The following is a 21,615-nucleotide window of genomic DNA, read 5'->3' as shown; positions in this document are numbered from 1 at the left end:
AGCAGTGCACCTATGGGTGCACTACCTATGCTGGGGTCCCTAAACCTACATGCCCTACCATATACTAGGGACTTATAGGTAGGTTGACTTAGCCAATTATAATTAGTCTAATTTGCATACTGATTTTACACAGAGCACAGGCCCTGGGACTGGTTAGCAGTACCCAGAGCACCATCAGAGTCAGGAAAACACCAGCAAAAAGTGGAAAATGGGGGCAAAGAGTTAGGGGGCCTCTGCAATCAGCCCTGTTCTCTCACAACTGCCAACACGGGACCCTGCAGACAGGATTGTACTGAAAGGGGACTTTGTGCACTTCTAAGCCACTCTTTGAAGTCTCCCCAATTCAAAGGCACATTTGTGTATATAAACTCGGTCCCTGACCCTAGAAACTCAGACACTTCCTGGGAAAGAAACTCTTAACCAGAACCTGCAACCTTTCAAGAGAAGCTGCTTGGCTGGCCAACGGACTCGCCTGGGCTGCTTTGCTGTAAAGGACTGCTGCCTTGCTGTTGCCCTGCTGCCTTGCTGGCCTCTGGCTCTGCTGAGAAGTGCTCTCCCAGGGCTTGGATTGACCTTGCCTCCTATTTCCTGAAGTCTCAGGGCCAAAAGGACTTAATCTCTGCAAAGAACACGTTGTGTGGTGAAAATCAAAGCACAGCCTGCCGGAAACTACACACAGTCTGCTTAGCGGGGAAAGAATTCCTGCATCGCTGAACTGGAATGACACAGTCTGGCTTCCCGAGTGGAGATCGATGCAGCACCAGCGACCGGAACTTCAATGCACAGCCCACCAGTTCGACGGAACGCCAAACCAGAATGATGCGGCCCGACTTCCTACGTGAGGAATCGACATAGTGCATGCCGTGCGACAGAAACTCCAATGCATCGCCCCCGGATTCACGCAGCCCCTGTGACTTCATCCTGCATGCCCAGGATATCTCTGCATCGTCCCTGGTTGTCAAAAGACCCCACATCGCAAAGAGGATTCAAGCGTGCACGCTGGAATTCGACGCAAAGCCCTTGCCGTGTGGAAAAGAATCGACACATTGCCTGTGTGCGCCTGGAAATCCAACACACACCTACCCTTTTCAACGCATCTCCTCCTCTATGGACTTAGTGAGTGTAATTTTTATGCAAACCAGGTACTTTGTGCTTGCAAGAAACAATTGTTTCTTTTAAGAGCTTAAAACTCATCTTATCATTACAAAAGTGATATTAAACTTCATATTGCATTAACACTAAAGCACAATCCCATTACATAAAAATTGATTTTGCCCACTCCATGCTAATACCGTCAGGAGATGGTGTAACAAAGTACAGACATGAAGAACGGAAAGCAATTTTGAATGAATAGGGTACAGTCAGCTGGAGGAAAGACCTTGCAGATAGTTTTGTGACCAAGCAGGAGAGATTAATTGGGAATAGCATGAATAATGTCGGTGAAAATAAGCAAACAAGACTCTGCTTGACTGTGTGCTGAAGAAATAATGAATAGTGAAACATTGGGGGGGGGGGACATCCATTTTACAAAACACGTCTGCTAGGCCTTAATTGAGGGCTAACTAAAAAGGGTTGAGAAAATGAATTTCTACATGTCATCGGAAATTTGCTTAGAAAATAATAGCACAATATCAGTTCGTACATAAGTAATCAATAGTAAAACTTCATTCTGCTTGGTCATTGATGCGCAAAAATATGAATATGAATGAAAATCATCAAAAACTTCCCCTTTGATTATTCTGTTAACTCTAAAACTACACTTAATATAATTAGTCTAACAATTATAACAGTCTGCATCACTTTCGGCTTCTTTTGAGTTGACTCTTCCATCAATTTTAGCTGATTGTATTCACTGTCTTTGGAATCATTCATTTCAAATTTGTGACTCTTTCTCTTTGACGATCTTCTTTTCTCTTTGCACCAGCATTTTAGAAATAACCACTCAGAAAATTTCAACAAGAGGAACAGGGCATTTGCACAAGTCAACACAATAATTACAGGTGTTAAAAATAACCATTCAACAACCTTACTAAATCCTTTTCCTTCTAACTAACCCTGGAACCTACTGTTTCACACAAGCCATTCTCATCTAAGCTAGGATGTAATGAGAAATATCAGTTATGTTTTGAACATAGTCTTCAATAACCCTACTCGGATCTTGTATGACAGTGCAGCATTCCATAACCTTCAAAACCTTGCAAACATTGTCTTCCTTTGTGAGAAGGATATCTAGTGTTAAGCGATTTTGCATTATCATTGCTCGCATTGCCATCACTGCAGAATTGTTCTGAATTACACCTGCAGTATTCTCTCAGGGAAAATTCTGAAACTGACTCTAATTCGCGATCACTAACATACCCCTTAGCTTGTTTTTCTGCCTTTGTAACTTTCTTTTTAGCAGTAACTTTCTTCTTGAACTGTTCTGTGTACTTTCTCATATCTCTTCAATCTTTTATCTTTTCAAGTAAATCTCTAATGGGAGCTCATAACGTCACTAAGACCAACTCCTTTAGTTCCCTGTGAGTCAAATTGATTTCATACTGTAATTTCTCTTCCCATTCTACTAATTCTGACCTCATATTATTCAGCTAATACTTCAAGTCTGTCATGTCCTTCATTTGCACACCTCACTGCATCTCTGATCAAATATCTCATTTGATCCACATTGTATGACATCAGTCTAGTAAAGAAATAAATTGCCCCATGTACATTTTCTCCAAATTCAATCTTGAAAAGTCCAATATTAATGTTTCTCTCTTTAGAAGTCCAAGCAGGAACAGTAGCAGAAATCATTTAAAACTGAAGAGGCAGCAATAGTATCTGTACTAGTACTGGACAAAGTTGTCGATGTTTTCTCAGGTGGGGAAATTGCTAATGTACCCGCAAGTGCAAGTGCAGTCGATTCCTGTGTGTTTTCATTCTTACCCTCTCCTGCTGCATTCATATCAGGTACTGTGAAACCCTGCATCTGTCTCTGGATCCCACCTGTATATGAAAGAGGTCTGGAATACAAAAGAACATTTAAGAAATTATCCACCTCATCTGAGTTTTGTTTTTAGTTCTGCTTCTCTCTCTTTCCCTCATCGTCTTTCTTTGTGTGTTATTTTCTTAACTTTTGCAGGAGAACTCTCACCTCCTCTACCATATCCCGCCTCCAACATTTCCCCTTATGATCTCTCTTGCCTTCCACTTTCTAAATAATTCTCTTGCCTGCTTCATCTTTTTCGTACTCTCTGTAGCCACTCAGTCCGGTTTATTCAGCGCCTCAAACTGTGTTGGTCTAGGTAACAGCTTCCTCTCATTGATGATCTCTCTCAGGAAATCCAGCTTTCCAATATTAAAGGTACCATCTAAAACAAATTGCATGTCCTTGCCAGAAGAGGTGCATTCATGCCAATTGCGAATCCAGGTTCACGTATAGCACCCAATATTCTTTATCATTTCATATGCAGCCAATATTAAAGTTTCTCTCTTTAGCTTTAGCTCTTTACCTTTGCAGGTATTTTCCGTTCCTCCATAATAGGTAAGCCAGGAGTTTTAGGCTTTTTTTTCACTCAGCGCCCATTATTCTCATTCAAAATAAACCTGAAACCAGACAAAAAAAAGCTAGCAATGAATCCCAGTTCCGCTTTGCCAAAGATTAACAAATCGTAGTGTAGCTTTGCCGGCAACCAGCCTTTGACAGCATGACTGTTGTGTTGTCTCATCAATCCCAGTCTGACTCCTGACCACCCAAAAACAGCGCGACTTTCTTGTGAATTGAAAACACGAATGCACTGCCTTCTCAGTCCAAACACACTAAACAAATAAAATACATCTTGTCTGCTCAATCTAAATAGGAGGAGGTCAGCAAGTTATGTGTATAAGTCAGCAAGTTATGTGTATAAGTTGTATGTACCACACAAATCACCCTATCTCAGTAACACACCAGAACATTCTTAGTCATTAAAATCATTCTATCCATGTATATTACAATCCAGTTTGCTCAGGAACAGCACCATAAGTAAGGAACTCTGCAAAATCCACCAGAAGAATCCACTAAAACTAGGGACAGGGCAAAAAGAGAACTATCTAAAGCAGAAAGGCGGTGCTCTTAATTCGCAACCATCTTTTGCTACAACAAATTTGTGGGTGCAGGGTCCTCCGCAATTCTTGCCCCCATATAAATTTACCTCAACAGAGCACACGAGGATTGATGGGTGATAAACCTCAAGTGTATGAGGTAATGTGTCCTCCCAGTACATAAAATATCAGGAATACAGTCAATTAAGGGCCTATTTATTAACTGAGATGTGGATCGGCAGAATAAATGTAGGAGTTTTATTACAAACATCAAAAAGATTGCAATCCAGAATCAGCATAAAGTCAATTCTATAAAAGCTCTTAGTAAATAGGGCATAAAGAAGTACAAATCAAAATGTTTCTAAGACCTAAATAAGTAGCAAAATGAATAGAGAAAAGGACAGCAAATCTAGTACAATCGGAAAATCATCTGGCTCAAACCTAAAATCAATTAATTATTTGTTGAGAGTGGCGCTGTCACCCTTGGGGGTATCTGGGCACTGTGGTGCGAAGTCTCTGCCAAAGAGCCAGGTCTTGAGTCTCTTCCTGATGTCTGTGAGCAAGGGTGCAGTTTGGAGGTTGTTCCAGGCCTTGGTGGCGATGTAGGAGAAAGAGGGGTTGCTGCTACAACTGCAATGGATTCTGTGTGTGTGTGAGGGACAGAGAGGAGGAGCGCAGGTGTCTGCCTGGATTGATGGGAGTGTAGTCGGTGGTTGATGTAGTCCAGGCCCTGATTGGGCAGGGCTTTATAAGTATGGGTTTGGAACTTGAAAAGACATCTCTTTTGGATAGGGAGCCAGTGGAGGTTTCTGTGGTGGAGGCGAAGGGAGGGAGTGATTTGGGTACGCTTGGGGGAAGGTCCAGGACGATTCTGGCTGCCGTGTTCTAAATGTCCTGTGAGTCTTTTTAGGAGCTGGGAGGAGATGCCGGCGTAGACGACGTTGCCTTAGTTGAGGCGGCTGGTGACGAGGGCCTGGGTGACGGTTTCCCAGAGGTAGCCGGGACCTGTCTGAAGATTCAGCAGAGCATGCAGATGGTGTGGAAGCAGGAGGAGGCAACTACGTTGATCTGCTGTTTCATGGTCAGTTCACTGTTGAGGGTGATGCTGAAGTTGCACGCTTTGTCTGTGGACTTGGGAGCGGGTCCGAGTTTGGCTGGTCACCAGCTGTGGTCCCGTATGGATTTGTTTTTCCTGAAGATCAGAACTTCCGTCTTGTTGAAGTTGAGTTTGAGGCAGTTAGTTTTCATCCAATCATCTATGTTGGTCATGGTGTTGCAGTAGTTTGTTCTGGTGGTTGAGGAATCTTCCATGAGTGAGAGGATGAGCTGAGTAGCGCCTGTGCAGGAGATGATGTTGAGTCCGTGGGTCAAGGGTTTATATCGGAAACGTCTCATAGAACATAACAGAAAGTGCAGATTCATCATAGCGTGAACAAATGTATAATAATAGCAAATCAGAACACAGTTTAGTTTTGAGCTACCAATTCAACATGTCAAAATAAACCCTTTGCCAGGGCCAAACCTTCCTTTTTAACATGTACAAGTCATCCCTGTGGTAGGCCCTGAACAGCACACAGGGTAGGATACATTGTACTTAAAACTGGGACATGTACTTTTATGTTTTGCATGTCCATGTAGTTAAAAACTCCTAAATTTACTTTTCACTACTTCAAGACCTACCTCTCACAGGATAAGATTAGGTTACATTAGTACATTTAATAAGGGCTAACTTTTAATTAGGAATGAGTTGAAAAGTCATGTATGGTTTCAAATTAATTGTTATTTAAATTCTTCTTTAACGGTAAAGGTGGATTTTGAGTCACAATCTTGAAAATGCCTATTTTAGAAAGTTGGCATTTTGTTGTCCTTAACATTTAGTGCCTGCAACCTCTATCCTGGGTCACATGACTGGGGTTAGAGTGGCAGTTGACCTTTGGGTATTCCTCCTAAACAGTGGAGACAAAGGGGCCCAAGGTGTTTGTAGGATGGGCCATCCTGCTGGGATGGCACGGGTGGAACTGTTGCTTGCCCAACATACATTTCAAAGGGCTCCCTCATCACACTCATAAAGAACTTGACACCAGCCTTTTGTCACTTTAGACCTCTTGGACCCTGAGCAGGAGGGGAAGGAAATTTACAGAATCAGATTTAGTAAGGCCTAGATGTTTCTGCCACTTCAAAGACTAGTACAGGCATAAATATTAGTCCCTCAGACCAGCTGTTCAGTTTACTCGTGGGCCTGCGGAGGACACTTGGATGGACTGCCTTGTATTTCAGAAGATTGCCCTGCTGCTTGAGGCCTGCTTTGTACTTCAGAGAACTGCCCTGCCTCAAGAAATGACTCAGATTAGGTAACTGTGAACAGTGTGACCAGTGCTTCAATACTGACGATCGAGTTCACGTTGTTGTGCCTGTTCGCGCTGTGAGCGCCATGGCCGCCAGGCAGCAGAATGTGGAGAGTCAAAAGAAAAACGTAATTTGCTCATGCTGAAATTTATTGGCAATCGTGCAGTAATCCATGTAACAGGGGCAGGACGCAAGGCATGACGAAATCAGCCTAAAGGCTGTAAAGCATTTACTAATGACACCAAGGGATTTATGAAAGACAAGCCCACGAACGACTGAAAGTGATGGGAGTGAGATATGCATGGTTAAAAGTCCACAACACTTACCACAGGTCAAAGCGCTTGCGCGCTTGACCTAAAAAGATGCAGTCTGATACTATTAAACTTTTTTACAGTTGTTGCAAACAGCGATTTAATGTGTGTTTACATTTTATAAGAATAAAAACTTAAATACATACACTTTAAAATGTTTAATTTGCGTGCCTGTGGTGCGTTTTCATCTTACCTTATTAGTTAGGTTTTATCCCCTAGACTGTTTTTAAATTCGTGTGATCTCAGAAATGTGTGCTCGAAAGGGATTGGACTATGGGGAATGTGTAAAAATATATGGTTACTTACTTCAAATCATATTCCTACTTTTGTAAAAAAAGGAAAGAAAAGTAAAAAAAAGTGGGCAGCAGAGACACCTTCAGCCCAGCTAAGCGTCTGCTCCCAGAGAGGTTTTAGTTGCCCTGGGCTCCTGCCCGCCACAGAGCTATGAGAGAGTGAACTTTCTAGCTCACATCCGTCTATTTCTGCAATTCATGCTTTAATGTATTATTCCAGAGATTCCCAACCTTCTGACTTCTGTGGACCCCCACTTTATCATTACTGGAACTCAGGGACCCCCACGGACTCATTATTGGAATCCAGGCCCCTCCCCCACTCAGACATTACTGAAATCTGGGGACATAAACTGTTAATATTATTTAATTTTCTAAGCAGCTGCGGACCCCCTGAGGAGTCTTCGTTGACCCCCAGCGGTCCCCGGACTACAGGTTGGGAACCACTGTATTATTCAATATTGCTTGGCATTTAGTGACTTAAATTAGGAGAAAATGGGTAATAAAATATAAACGTGTTCCCAACAAAGGCTCCTTAAGTGTATCTTGTCGGGGTCCCCAGAAATCCTTAAGCTGACACAGCCTGCTCCTTCCTCTGCAGTGCGGAGTGCTTGATTCTGCGCCTCTGGTGAGCAGGATGTGAAAGTGATCCAACACCTGCCGAGAGATGCCTGGGATAGCTAGAAATAACTATTTTCTCAACTTTCTCATTGAAATCCTTAAACATTTATTCACTTTGTTTCTGCAGCTTGCTTCCCTCTTAATTTGGAGGCCTGGCCGACGGCCTTGTGAGCTGTGAGTGCTGTGGCTGTGATGCCCCCTGGCGGTCACTCTGTGAACATGCAGGTACCTGGGAACAACCCAGACTACTTCTGAGCTGCTTCTTCTCTGTGTGAACCAATCCAGTGTCAGGACTGGAGTCGGTGCTGTTAGTAGATAGAGAGGGAGTGTAACTGGAGCCCTAGGAGGGCAGCCTGGAGCCTGTGACAGGTGCAGGGGAGTGTCGTCAAGGAAGCAGCTGGAAGGTAACTAGAGATGGGTCTGTGGGGCCATGAGCCTGGTGAGGAAACCCAGGAGTCAAGGGGTGTCCTGGGGGAGGGGCGTGGCTTTGTCTGGCTCAAGGGGAGGGGTTAGTAATAGTCAATGCAGGGACTGCTGCTGTCCTCCGTGTCCTGGGCTCTGTGTGTGTGTGTAGAAGTTCTAAGATTGTAAATAATGAGACCTGAGCAGGTTGTGGCAGAAATCATGACTTCTGGTCATTCATTTTTACATATTTTGTCAGATAGTGAGAATACGAGTAGGACTCATAGTGTACAGAATGGAGTCTGTCAGGACACACACTTCACACATAGTGAGCTATGCTGATCATTGGCAGCTCCCATATGGTCTAGCGGTTGGGATTCCTGGTTTTCACCCAGGCGGCCCGGGTTTGACTCCTGGTATGGGAAGTTAAATATTAACCCATACAATGCCTGGGATGACCTGGTCTCGCCCTTGGCCACAGTTCCCGTGTACCAGGGATGAGACCAGCTTGTCCTGCACGTGGGCCTCCCACCCACACCCCCTGTCATGGATGGAAGGGAATTGCTTCCCCGACCCCCGATTCCCTCAGTGATGTCAGCATGCGATCGTGTGCTGACCTCATCAGAGGTCACCTCCCATCGCGCTGGAAGCATGCTTCCAGCTCAATGCGGAAGAGAAATACTAAGCAGGCTCGGGAGGAAGGGGCAGGCAGAGACATCAAAGGAAGGAAAGGCTTTTCCTTCCTTTCAATGTCATTTGAGTATTTCTTCCCTGGGGGGCTTTTCTGCCCCCCCGGGGGCATATCGGCCTATATTGATTAGGACGATCTGGGGGGCAGAAGGCACTAGACACCAGGGATTGTTTTTGTTTTTTTTGTTTCATAAGGGGAGCGACCCCTTAGGCAAGGGTCGCTCCCCAGGGAGCAATCATTTTATTAAGCATATTTTGCCCCCCCCCCCCGGATCAGAATGGCCTATATTGATTAGGCCATTCTGCCCCCAGGGGGTCAGAAGCCACTAGACACCATGAATTTTTTTTTTTTTTTATGAAACTGGGATAAGGGAAGCGACCCTTTTGGCAAGGGTCGCTCCCCAGGGGGCAATAATTTTATTAGGCCTATTCTGCCCCCCCTACGGGCAGATTGGCCTTTACTGATTAGGCTGATCTGCCCCTGGGGGGGGGAGGCAGAAGCCACTAGACACCAGGGATTTTCTTTTTATTTGTTTGCATTGATAAGTGGAGCAACCCCTTAGGCAAGGGTCGCTCCCCTGGGGGGGGGGCAAATTGTTTTTAGGCCATTTCTGCCCCTCTGGGGGGCAGATCGGCCTAAGGGGGGCAGAAACCACTAGACACTGTGCATTTTTTTTGTGCCAATTTCAGGCACAAGGGTCGCTCCGCTGGGGGGCAACTTTATTTTAGGCCATTTCTGCCCCCCTTGGGGGCAGATCAGCCTATTTTTGTAAGGCTCATTTGCCCCCGGGGGGGGGCAGAAACCCCACCAGACACCAGGGAAGACTTTATTTTAAAAAAAAGAGGGTGGGGGCATGTCCATCCCTCCACCCCAAATAAATGGAAACAAGGTTGTTCTGCCCACCGGTGGGCAGATGGGGCAATTACCCCCCGATCCACTCCCCTAGGAGGCAGAAAGCCTACTCGATGCCAGGGAATTAAACAAAATGGTGGGCTGGTGGCTACCAACCAGTATGGGCTTGGTTATGCCTCCACCCCAACTGAAGGGGGTAGCAGTCTTTCAGCTCCCCCCTGCACACTAAAACATGTTATCCCATGGCAAGCAAGAGGACATTTGATTATTTTGGGTTTTGGTTTTACATTTGGGCCATGAGAGCTTGTCTAACTCTCAAAATCTTACCACTTGAAATGGTGAGGGCTGCACTTTTTGGACTTTGGGACGCTGACATGTAGAAAAAACCACAAGACCTAGACACATCTGAAAACTAAACATCTGAGTGAGTCCAAGGTGGTGACCTTCACATGCACCCTGTACCATTTTCTTACCCACAATGCCCTGCAAACCTCTAATTTTGCTGGAAATTACAAATGTTTCCCACATTTTTGTGATGGAACCTTTCGGAATCTGTGGGAATCCACAAAATTCCTACCACCCAGCTTTGCCACATCTATACCGATAAAGATTCTGCCCCACTTGTCAGCCTAAAATATTTCTTTTAAAACTGCCCTTTTAGATCCGCTTTGGTTAACCCTCAATTTCGACATGCTTTTGGCTCTTCCCTGTCACAGGCACTACACAAGTGAGGTATCATTTTTATTGGGAGACAGAGGAGAAGGTTGGGTGGTAGGCTATTTGTCCCAGTGCAGTGATCCCACACAGAAATGTGGGAAAAATGTCATTTTTTTGTTAAATTAGACCTTTGCTGAGGATTCTGGGTAAGAAAACACTGGGGGATCCACGCAAATCACACCTCCCTGGACTCCCTCGGGTGTCTAGTTTTCAGAAATGTTTGGGTTTGGTAGGTTTCTCTATATGGCTGCTGAGGGCAGGACAAAAAACGCAGGTGCCCCTCCCCCCACCCCGCAAAAACAGGTCGTTTTGTGTTCGATAATTCTGATGTGTACAGATAGTGTTTTGGGGAATTTCCTTTTGTGTGCACTAGGCCTACCCACACAAGTGAGGTACCATTTTTATCGAGAAACTTCGGGGAAGGCTGGGTTGAAGGAAATTCGTGGCTCCTCTCAGATTCCAGAACTTTCTGTCACCGAAATGTGAGTAAAAGGCATTTTTGTGGGCAAATTTTGAGGTTTGCAAAGGATTCTAGGTAACGGAACCCTTTGAGAGTCCCACAAGCCACCCCAGCTTGGATTCCCCTAGGTGTCTCATTTTAGAAAATGCACAGGTTTGGGAGGTTTCCTTAGGTGCCGGCTGAGCTAGAGTCCAAAATCCACAGCTAGGCACTTTGCAAAAAACAGTTCTGTTTTCTTTGGGAAAATGTGATGTGTCCACATTGTGTTTTGGGGCATTTCCTGTCATGGGCACTAGGTCTACCCACACAAGTGAAGTACCATTTTTATTGGGGGACTTGGGGGAAGGCTGGGTGGAAGGAAATTTGTGGATCCTCTCAGTTTCCAAAACTTTCTGACACCGAAATTTGAGGAAAAAGTGTTTTTTGGGCCAAATCTTGAGGTTTGCAAAGGATTCTGGGTAACAGAACCTTGTGAGAGCCCCACAAGTCACCCCACCCTGGATTCCCCTAGGTGTCTAGTTTTAAAAAATGCACAGGTTTGGTAGCGTTTTCTAGGTTCCGGCTGAGCTAGAGATCAAAATCCACAACCAATCACTTTCCAAAATACACCTTAATTTCATTGTAAAAATGTGACATGTCCATGTTGCGTTTCCTGTTACGGGCATTAGGCCTACCCACGCAAGTGAGGTACCATTTTTATCGGGAGACTTGGGGAACACAGAATAGCAAAACAAGTGTTACTCCCCCTTGTCATTCTCTACATTTTTTCCTTCCAAATGTAAGACACTGCGTAAAAAAGACATCTATTTGGGAAATGCCCTGTAATTCATATGCTAGTATGGGCACCCCGGAGTTCAGAGATGTGCAAATAACCACTGCTTCTCAACACCTTACCTTATGCCCAATTCGGAAATACAAAGGTTTCCTTGATACCTATTTTTTACTCTTTATATTTCAGCAAATAAATTGCTGTATATCCAGTATACAATGAAAACCCATTCCAAGGTGCAACAAATTTATTGGCTCTGGCTACCTAGGGTTCTTGATGAACCTACAAGTCCTATATATCCCCACAACCAGAAGCATCCAGCAGGCGTAACGGGATATTGCTTTAAAAAATCTGACATCGCAGGAAAAAGTTACAGAGTAAAACGTGGAGAAAAATGGCTGTATTTCACCTCAATTTCGATATATTTTTATTTCAGCTGTTATTTTCTGTAGGAAAACCTTGTAGGATCTACACAAATGACCCCTTGATGAATTTCGAATTGTGTCTATTTTTCAGAAATGTATTGCTTTCCGGGATCCAGCATTGGTTTCACACCCATTTCTGTCACTAACTTGAAGGAGGTTTAAAGCACAAAATATAGTAAAAATTTGGTATGTCCCAGTAAAATGCCAAAATTGTGTTGAAAAATGTGGTTTTCTGATTCAAGTCTGCCTGTTTCTGAAAGCTGGGAAGATGGTGATTTTAGCACCACATACGCTTTGTTGATGCCATTTTCAAGGAAAAAACCACAAGCCTTCAGCTGCAGCCCTTTCTTCCCATTTTTTCTTGAAAAAAATGAAATGTTTGCTGTATTTTGGCTAATCTCTTGGTCTCCTTCAGGGGAACCCACAAACTCTAGGTACCTCTACAATCCCTAGGATGTTGGGAAAAAAGGATGCAAATTTGGTGTGGTTAGCTTATGTGGACAAAAACGTTATGAGGGCCCAAGCGCAAACTGCCCCAAATCGCCCAAAAAAAGGCCTGGCACCTGAGGGGGAAAAGGCCTGGCAGCGAAGGGGTTACAAAAAATCTAATTGGTCATTTTAAAATTGCTCTTTTTTTCCTACAAACCCAAATGTACCTAACGTCTGAATAAATCTCATTTGCTTCGTCTTTCGCTTCCTTCTAATGCCCTTTCAGGTTTACACTGACCCCATAGCTCCTGCCCCCCATCCCCAGCCCTGGCTGCACAGATACGGTAGGATGAATCACCTGGAAGAAGAAACCCCCCAAAAAGAACAGGTTATATAAATAGCTGGGGTCTCGTGATGAAAACGCTCATTTTCTTTCCTGCTCCGCCCCTGCAGTGTAAGAGGGGTCTCAGTGTCTGTTTTATGACATTAATCACCCGCTATGTCAGTTTCTAGGAGCTTCTAGGAGTTTACGGCTGAGTTAGTTGGTGTTTTATCTCATCTGTGGGATGCAGCTGCTGTTTGCAGTGTCCACAGTTTCTCATTATTGCACCAATTCTTAGGTCTATTTAAAGCATCAGATGCCACAAGTTCCCTGCGTGTTCTAAACACTTAATTGTAAAATGCACCTCTTCGTTGCGTTGTGCTTGTTTTGTGATTTCTAAAGTACACTGACAAGCAATGAAAAGTTAGGTGGTGACGTGCAGCTCATCATACTCCTTCTGTGAGGAAAGATGGACAGGCGAGACCCACGTGGCTGCTCATGGTGTGATGGTCAGTACTCTGGACTCCAGCGATCCGGTAATGAATATGTTTACAATTGTTGTAGGCACTGAGCATTGAAGCCAGTTATATCTCTCAGATGACCCGTCTCTTCCTGTTTTCATTGTCCTCGTGGTCTCTGCGGCCCGCAGACATCTATACATTATTCTATAGGCGGTGCAGGGGGCGCGTGACACTACGCACGGGTATTGTCTATGTCTTGTGCTGTGTGGACTCCTCCCTACTGTGGCTACACAACAGTAAGATGCAGAGTGTGGACCTGACCACGTGGATAACTAACAAGGGGACACATACATCTCCCTCACACGGCAAACACAGCTACCAATTTAAAATATCAGAAACAAGGTTAGTATAAAAGGTTATCAAAGTTTTCTATCTTTGAGAAATAGAATATGTGAATTTGCTGCAAGGAGACAACTGTAACATTGTTTTTTTTTTTCCTGTGACGTGTATGCAAGATGCCTTAAACTTAAAATACAGAGCAACTATATAATAAATTACATATTTCAACAATGCATAGTGGCACCCACACTTTCTCCGACTCAATATAAGTTTCGGGAACATGTTCACCAGAGCCTTCTTAGCGCAGTAGGCAGCGCGTCAGTCTCATAATCTGAAGGTCGTGAGTTCGAGCCTCACAGAGGGCACATAGTTTATTTTTGCAGTCATCCATATTACAGATTGAAAAACAAATCTGCGCAGTCCTTACATCATGATATGGGCAACGTTTCAGAGTAGAATGTTTACAATTTAGAAACAGGGTCTCTTTCTTTCTGTAAATGGATTTGCACAACTAGTAAGTGCATTGGTTCTGTCTGTGCCTCTACAGTCACGTGCACTTCCGGTGACGTCGCATCCATTTGTGCTGGGTCCTCATTGGGCCTTGTGAGAGGGTTCAGCATCTGCCCCCGCCCCGCCCCTGTAACGCTGGCCCCTGCAGTTTGTGCATCTACCTCCCCCAGCCCACGCCGTGGAAAACACGTGCAGGTTTGTAGAGCCGGGCTCCAGATCTGATATCACGCTTTATTTGCCGTTCAGGAGCGCATCTTAGTACTGAACTATTTAAAATAAATATATATTTTTTACCATTGCAATGATAATTCGTGTGCTAAGGGCTTTTTGTTTGAAAATTAGCCGATGGGACCAGATGAATCTACGAAGAAGATTTTACGGGTCAGTGTTTTGCTGATCTCATTGCAAACAGAGCCCTCAAGTCACCCACCATACCCTAATACTTCTAGTCCAGTTTTTTTTCTCGTTGCATGCTGGATCTTGTAGTCATGTTAACTCATAAACAAGCTTTGGCAAAGCCAATCGGTCTTTCCTATGCAAGTGCTATTGGCTTTGCCACTGTGTTTTAGCCCTGTTGTATACCAGTGTGGCTGCTGTTCAGCATGTCTAGTGGCGTAGAGTGGATAAGGTGGAGCGGCGTACACTGTCGCAGAGTGGAGTGGCGTTGAGTGTAATAGGGTAGAGTGAAGTGTCATAGAATGCAGTCACCCTTGCCCTGCGGTAAAGTGGTGGGGCGGCGCGTGACAAGCGGGGGAGAGGTTGAGGGCACAAAGCACAACACTAAATTAAAACAAAACCAAAAAACTTACCTTACATCAATGTACCACACCACGCCGCTCCTCTGGCTCCACTTGCAGGCACAGGCTCCCAGCGTGCCATGTGGCCAATCCTAAAGCTGCTTTCATGCTGTTGACAGCATGAAAGCAGCTTTAGGATTGGCAGGAGTGCCCTGGCTTGGCACTCTGAGGCAGACTGTGAGCGCCTGCCTGCTGTCTCTAACCCGGTAACACAGTGCTGGGTTGGAGATAGCTCAGTGCGCATGTGTGTTTGGCTGGCCCAAGACAGTCTGCCAAACATACATGCGCACTAAGGGGCCATCCATCCCTGTCACGTCCCATGGCCCGTCCCTTTTACAATAAAACAATAAACATAGTTTATTATCGTTTTATTGTAAAAGGTTTGGAGCTGCTGCTGCTGGCGGGCGGCGAAAACTCCTTCGCCATATCGGGGGAGCTGCCACTGATAGAATACAGTTGAGTGGCATAGAGTGGAGGTAGAGTGGAGTGACATAGTGTGTCATGGAGTGATGTGTCACAGAGTGGTGTAGACTGAAGTAGAGTGGCATAGAGTGAAGTGGTATAGAGTGGTGTGGAGTGTCGTAGAGTGACATAGAGAGGAGGGTCGTATCATGGAGGGTCGTAGAGTGGAGGGGCATAGAGTGTAGTGTAGTAAAGTATCATAGAGTGGAGGAACATAGAGTATTATGAAGTGTTGTGGGCCTGAGTGTCGCAGAGCAGAGTGTCATAGAGCAGAGGCTCATAGAGCAGAGGGTTGTAGAGCAGAAGGTTGGAGAGCGGAGGGTTGTAGAGCAGAGAGGCATAGAGCAGAGAGGGTGTAGAGTGAAGGGGCACAGAGAGATAGGCTTACAGTGGTGTAAAGTGTTGTAGAGTTGAGTGGAGTACAGTGTAATAGCGTGGGGTGGAGGGGCGTAGAGTGGAGTAAAGTGGCATAATATGGAGTGGTGTGGAGTGGCATAGAGTGCCATAGATTGGAATGGCATAGCATAAAGTTAAATACAGTGTTGTAGTGTGGGGTACAGTGGAGTGGTGTAAAGTGAAGTAGAGTGGCCTAGACTAGAATGGCATAACGTGGAGTGGAGTGTCATAGAGTGAAGTGGCATAGACTGGTGTGAGTGCAGTAGAGTGAAGTGGAGTAGTGCGCCATAGAGTGGAGTGATGTAGAGTGGAGGGGCATAGAGTGGAACAGCATAGAGTGGCATAGTGTAACATGGAGTAAAGTGTCTTAAAGTGGAGTAAAGTGTCATAAAGTGGAGTAGATGAGAGTGTCTTAGAGTGGAGTGCCCTAGAGTGGAGTGGAGTAGAGTCGAGTAAAGTGCCATAGAGTGGGGTGGCATGACATGGAGTGTCATAGAGTGAAGTAAAATGGCGTGAAGTGTAGAAGAGTGAAGTGGCATAGAGTTTCGCAGAGTGGCATAGAATGTCTTAGAGTGGAGTGTCGTAGAGTTATGTTGAATGGTGTATTGTAGAGTGGAGTGTCGTAGAGAGGAGTAGAATGGCCTAGAGTAAAGTAGCATAGAGTGTTATAGAGTGGAGTGGCATAGAGTGGCATAGAGAGCTGTAGAGTAGAGTGGCATGCAGTAGAATGTGGTAGAGTTGGGCAGGATAGAGTGAGCTTCGTAGAGTGGAGTGTTGTAGAGTGGATTGTAATATAGTGGAGTAGAAAGACATAGAGTGAAGTGGCATAGAGTAGAGTAAAGTGGCTCAGAGTGTCTTGTATTGTTGTAGAGTGTTGTACAGTAGAGTGCCATAGAGTGTCTTTGTTGGACAGTGGCCCTCTCTCAAGGGTCACCCTACACTTTTTGCCTTTTTCCCTCCACGCTTTGCTGAATGTTTTTGTTGGCCTTAGTACTCTAAGCACTTTACCACTGCTGACCAGTGCTAAAGTGCTTGTGCTTCTTCCATTAACATTGTAATATTGGTGTATCCATAATTGGCATATTTACTTCACTTGTACATCCCTTGTGAAGTAGTATACCATATGCCCAGGGCATGTAACCTAAATGCTACTAGTAGGTCTGCAGCACTGATTGATCACCCCTCACAAGGAGTCTGTCAAACCTGTCTCAGTTCTGCCATTGCAGGGCCTGTGTGTGCAGTTTACTGCCACTTCGACTTGGCATTTAAAACCAGTTGCCACATGTCACCCCTAAGGTAGGACCTAGGTAGCCCTAACGGCAGGGTGCTGTGTAAGTAAAAGGTAGGATATGTATGTTTACGTTTTACATGTCCTGGTAGTAAAAAACTCACCAAGTTGTTTTTCACTACTATGAGGCCTACTCCTCTCATAGGCTAGCATTGGGAACTCCTTAATACACTTTTAAGTTGTAATTCCTGATATGAAAGGAGTGGTTGGATCATGTTTCATATCTTTGAAATGATAATGATAAATCCTCTACAATGGTAAATTGATTTAACATTACTATTTAAGAAATGCCACTTTTTAGAAAGTGGGCATTATTCTGCTCTTACTGCTCTGTGTCTTGCAGCCCGTCTCCTATACACGTCTGGAGTAGGAGACAGCTACACTTTGTGCATTCCCTCTAGACAGCCACAGACACAGGAAGGCGGGGTGTGACAGGGAACTCATTTGCATTCTGATAGTTCTTCCTGGACAGGAAGAAGGAGGGGTAGCTGACACACCCGAATAGGGAGTGCCTGTCCCCACACAAAGTTCTGATTACCCCGTACTGATAGTCTGAAGCCATGGCTAGGAAGAAAGGACCTGTGTGCACTTCAACTTCTTTGAAGTTACTCGCACTTCAGAGACACCTTTGGGTATAAGTACTGGACCTCTAACCCTACCAAGATATTATGGGACTGGACCTTTGTAGAACTCTGCCAGAAGTAAGGACTGCTGTGCTACAAGGATTCCAACTCTGCTGGACTGCTATCCTGGAAGGACTGCTTTCTGCTTTGATGAGCAGTCTCAGGGACATCAAAGACTGCCTGCAACCAGCACTTGGACTCTGTCTGCTGTGAGTCCTGCTCTGCCAAGTGGTGCCAATCCCATCCTAGACCCTTGGAAGTGAGTAGCTGTGCTGCAAACCAAGAAAATCTACTCATCAACTACATTACGCTGACCAGACTTGCGCATTTCCACATGACACTGACGCATCGCTGCTACTGCTTGCAGTGTGCACACCGCAATTCGAATCTGTGTGGCTCAATGATGATATATCGCCTCAATGGCCATTGCTGCATGACCTTGATGCTTCCTTAATGCTGCCCAGCTCGGAACTGAGGCATCGCCTACATATCCATGATTGACAGCAACGCAACGTCTCCTCTGCTCCGCACATTGAGTCCTCGAGGTCGTCGCTTCTTCCATCCAAAGTACTTTTTTAACGGGCCCTGCGGGGGTCCTTTAGCTGACGTGCCCTCCATCATGGTCGACCTGAAGATTGTATTTACCCCGGTCTAGTGTGACCTCAAGTAACCCCTAAACGCTAGTGACTTCTAAACACTACTTTTTGGTTTATTCTTTGAAAATTCATATCTCAACTTCTACTGATTGGATTTTTGTCATTTTGATCTTGATTTTCTCATAAAAGTATTATCTATTTTCCTAAGACTCTGTGGAGTCTTTTTGTGTTTTTTCATTGTGTTACTGTGTGTGTGTTGTACAAATACTTTACATATTGCCTCTTTAGATAAGCCTGACTGACCTGTGGCAAGCAATCAGAGGGTGAGCACAGGCCATCTCTAAGTGTGTGTCTAGCTTTCCCTGACTAGAGTGTTGGTTTCTACTTGTGTAGGGAGCATATTCTGACAACAAGAAACCCCTGTTCCTACAGTCGTAGAATGTCATATAGCGTAGAAAAGTGGAGTATACTGGAGTGGCACAGAGTGGAGTAGCACAGAGTGGAGTAGAGTAGCATAGAGTGGAGAAGATTTTAGTAGAGTTGAGTAGAGTGGTCTAGAGTGAAGTGACAAAGAGTATGGTAGAATGGATTGGCATAGAGTGACGTATAGTTGAGTGGAGTTGAATGTCATAGAATGGAGCATCATAAAGTGTCACAGAGTGGAGTGGAGTAAAGTAGAGTGGGATAAAGTGTAGTTTCATGGAGTGGAGAATCATAGAGGAGTAGAGTAGTCTAGAGTGGCCTAGAGTAAAGTGGCATAGAGTAGAGTAAAGTGTCATAGTGTGGTGTAGACTGGAGTGGTATATATTTGCAGAGTGAAGTGGCATAGAGTGGTGTAAAGTGTTGTAGAGTGAAGTGGCATAGACTGGAGTGAGTGGAGTAGAGTGATGTAGAGTGGAGGGGCGTAGAGTGGCATAGTGTAGCATAGAGTAAGGTGTCTTAGAGTGGAGTATAGTGTCGTAGAATAGTGTGAAGTGACTTAGAGTGGTGTGCCGGCGAGTGGAGTAGAGTGTCATAATGTGGAGTGGTGCAGCATGGAATGTCATAGAGTGAAGTAAAGTGGCATGGAATGTAGTAGAGTGGAGAGGCAAAGAGTGGCATAGAGTGTTGTAGAGTGGCATAAAAAATCATAGAGTGGAGTGTGGTACAGTGACGTAGAGTGGAGTGTTGTAGAGAGGAGAAGAGTGGCCTAGAATGAAGTAGCATAGGGTGTCGTAGAGTGGATTAGCATAGAGTGTCATCGAGTGGCGTGGTATACTTTGACTTGGAGTAGAGTGTTGCAGAGTGGAGTGGCGTACAGTGGAGTAGAGTGTCATAGAGTGCTGTGGAGGGGGGTAGAGTGGTATGAGATAGAATGGAGTGTTGTAGAGTGCCATAGAGTGTTATACAGTAAAGAGACTTAGGGTGGAGCAGAGTGTCCTGTTGGTTGTAGAGTGTTGTACAGCAGAGTGTAATAGGATGTCATAGAATGTCATCGAAGGGAATAGAGTGGAATATAATGTGGCATGGAATGGAGTGGTACAGAGTGAAGAGGCATGGCATTGAGTAGAGTAGAGTGGCATTGAGTGGCCTAGAGTGAAGTGGCATAGAGTGTCATAGAGTGAGTTGACAAAGAGTGGCAAAGAGTGGAGTAGACTGTCTTAGAGTGTCACAGAATGGAGTGCAGTGGAGTTGTTGGGGATAAACTGTAGTTTTGTAGAGAAGAGTATCTTAGAGTGGAGTATGATATAGTGGAGTAGAGTGGCCTAGAATTAAGTGGTGTAGAGTGTTGTGGAGTAGATCAGCATGGAGTGAAATGGAGTAGCATAAGGTGGCCTAGAGTGGTGGGGCATAGAATGGCACAGAGTGAAGCAGAATGGGGTGTAGAGTGACACAGAGTGAAGTAGAGTGGATTATGCATGGTGTGGAAATGCACTGCCAGTATAGCCGACACATTGTCAATTGAACTGGCCATTACAGTTCCACAGACACACAGTTTTAATGATAAAACTATCCAGTGCTAAAAACGATAACATGTGAAATGGCATCACCTAGTGTATTGATTTGTTTTTATCTTATTAACATATTAACATATTTGTTTCCAGCACACTTCAGAATTTTCAAAAAATGCGTTTCATTTGTGCTTTCCTAATTCTGATATATTCTGAAATATTTGTACACTACATTACTGTAGGAAGCTGGCCTGGTGTGTTGTGGGTACCTAAGTTACTTACACCTTATACCAGGTCCAGGTATGCCCTGTAGTGAATCCTAGTTTGTTTTAATGGGATACAGGAGTTAGCTTAGCCTTTGGCTTGCAGAATCATGCCCCTGTCACCCAGTAACTTTTAACTTACTTAGCTTGCTCTGTTTTAGCACATTTATTTAATGAATTCTTTTAAGATGGCTGCCTTGTTTATAGTTAGGCCATTGTTTGAGTGTGCGTTATCAGTGCCACTGCGCTAAGGCGTCAATATCAAAGCAACAAAGATAAACAAACTGTAGGTGTAGCTGTAGGTACTTTCCCTCTTCACACTTTTGAGGGAATTGTTTATATTAATTACCGTCCCAAACACGGCTTGTTATCTATTGTTTGGGAACAAACCTATGTCAGGGGTCTAAGTTGATCTGTGTAAATTTTCCTCACTTAAACAGATAGTCATAGGGATTCCGACCAGATGCCATCGCTGCTATCGATGCTGCACGTCGCCTTGACGCTGACGCAGTCTTGTGTCCCTACGGAGTCTGTGCCAGAGACCTCATTCCAAGGTAACAAGGGATGGGGGCTCTTCTCGTGGACATGGCATTGGCAGATTAGGTTTAACATACCCAGCTCTCTTTTAGGTTAGAGGTTAGGCCTATCATGATAGGGTATTAGGACATATTACACACCTGTTTTCACTACATGTTATTGAAAGATGGTGGGGGTCTTTGTATTAATGACTCTTGTCTTTACCATTCTGTCTCTTGCACTGTTCATTATCATAATCATTGCAGCCCATGCAACTTACAGCAGATTGCAGTTTTGCTAAATAAAATCTATTGTAACCTTACTGCATCTTCTTCATTGCCTGTGTTTGATTGAGATATGATGTTTCTGTGAGAAACGAGTAATCTCCGTTTAACCACAACACTCCCTGAGATGTCTTACTCTTGAGTCCATGCCTAAAGGCTGCCACAAATCACCTTTTACTGTTTGGGAATTAGGCCATATGTATTAAGAAATGGCTTTGCGAATTCCAAATAGCAATTTTTAAGAAATCGCTATTTCCGAGTCGCAATAGGCCGTGTATCATAAATGCAATTCGGAATTAGCGATTTCTTAAAAATCACTATTTGTGGTTTGCGAGGCCGATTTACCGAATCGCAATTTGCATTTTCGCTAATTGCGATTCGGTAATTGAAAATCGCAAATTGCGAGAAAGCACACCTGGAAGAGCCTGATGACATCACAAGCAGGAAGTGAG

The 21,615-nt window shown here is 44.5% G+C and overlaps 1 long non-coding RNA gene and 1 other non-coding gene across 2 annotated transcripts in view; both read left to right on the top strand.

Annotated features, from left to right (window-relative positions):
• LOC138276464 (uncharacterized) overlaps positions 1-21,615 on the top strand; it is a 151,411-nt gene that overhangs the window by 26,091 nt on the left and 103,705 nt on the right. The gene's annotated exons all lie outside the window — the stretch shown is intronic.
• Positions 13,790-13,862, top strand: TRNAM-CAU (transfer RNA methionine (anticodon CAU)). The gene has a single exon. It is a non-coding gene; the product is annotated as a tRNA-Met (tRNA).

This window comes from Pleurodeles waltl, unplaced genomic scaffold (genome assembly GCF_031143425.1).
Source record: "Pleurodeles waltl isolate 20211129_DDA unplaced genomic scaffold, aPleWal1.hap1.20221129 scaffold_39, whole genome shotgun sequence".
Classification (NCBI taxonomy): domain Eukaryota; kingdom Metazoa; phylum Chordata; class Amphibia; order Caudata; family Salamandridae; genus Pleurodeles; species Pleurodeles waltl.
The sequence above is the reverse complement of the archived record's forward strand: the minus strand, read 5'-3'. Positions and strand labels throughout refer to the sequence as shown.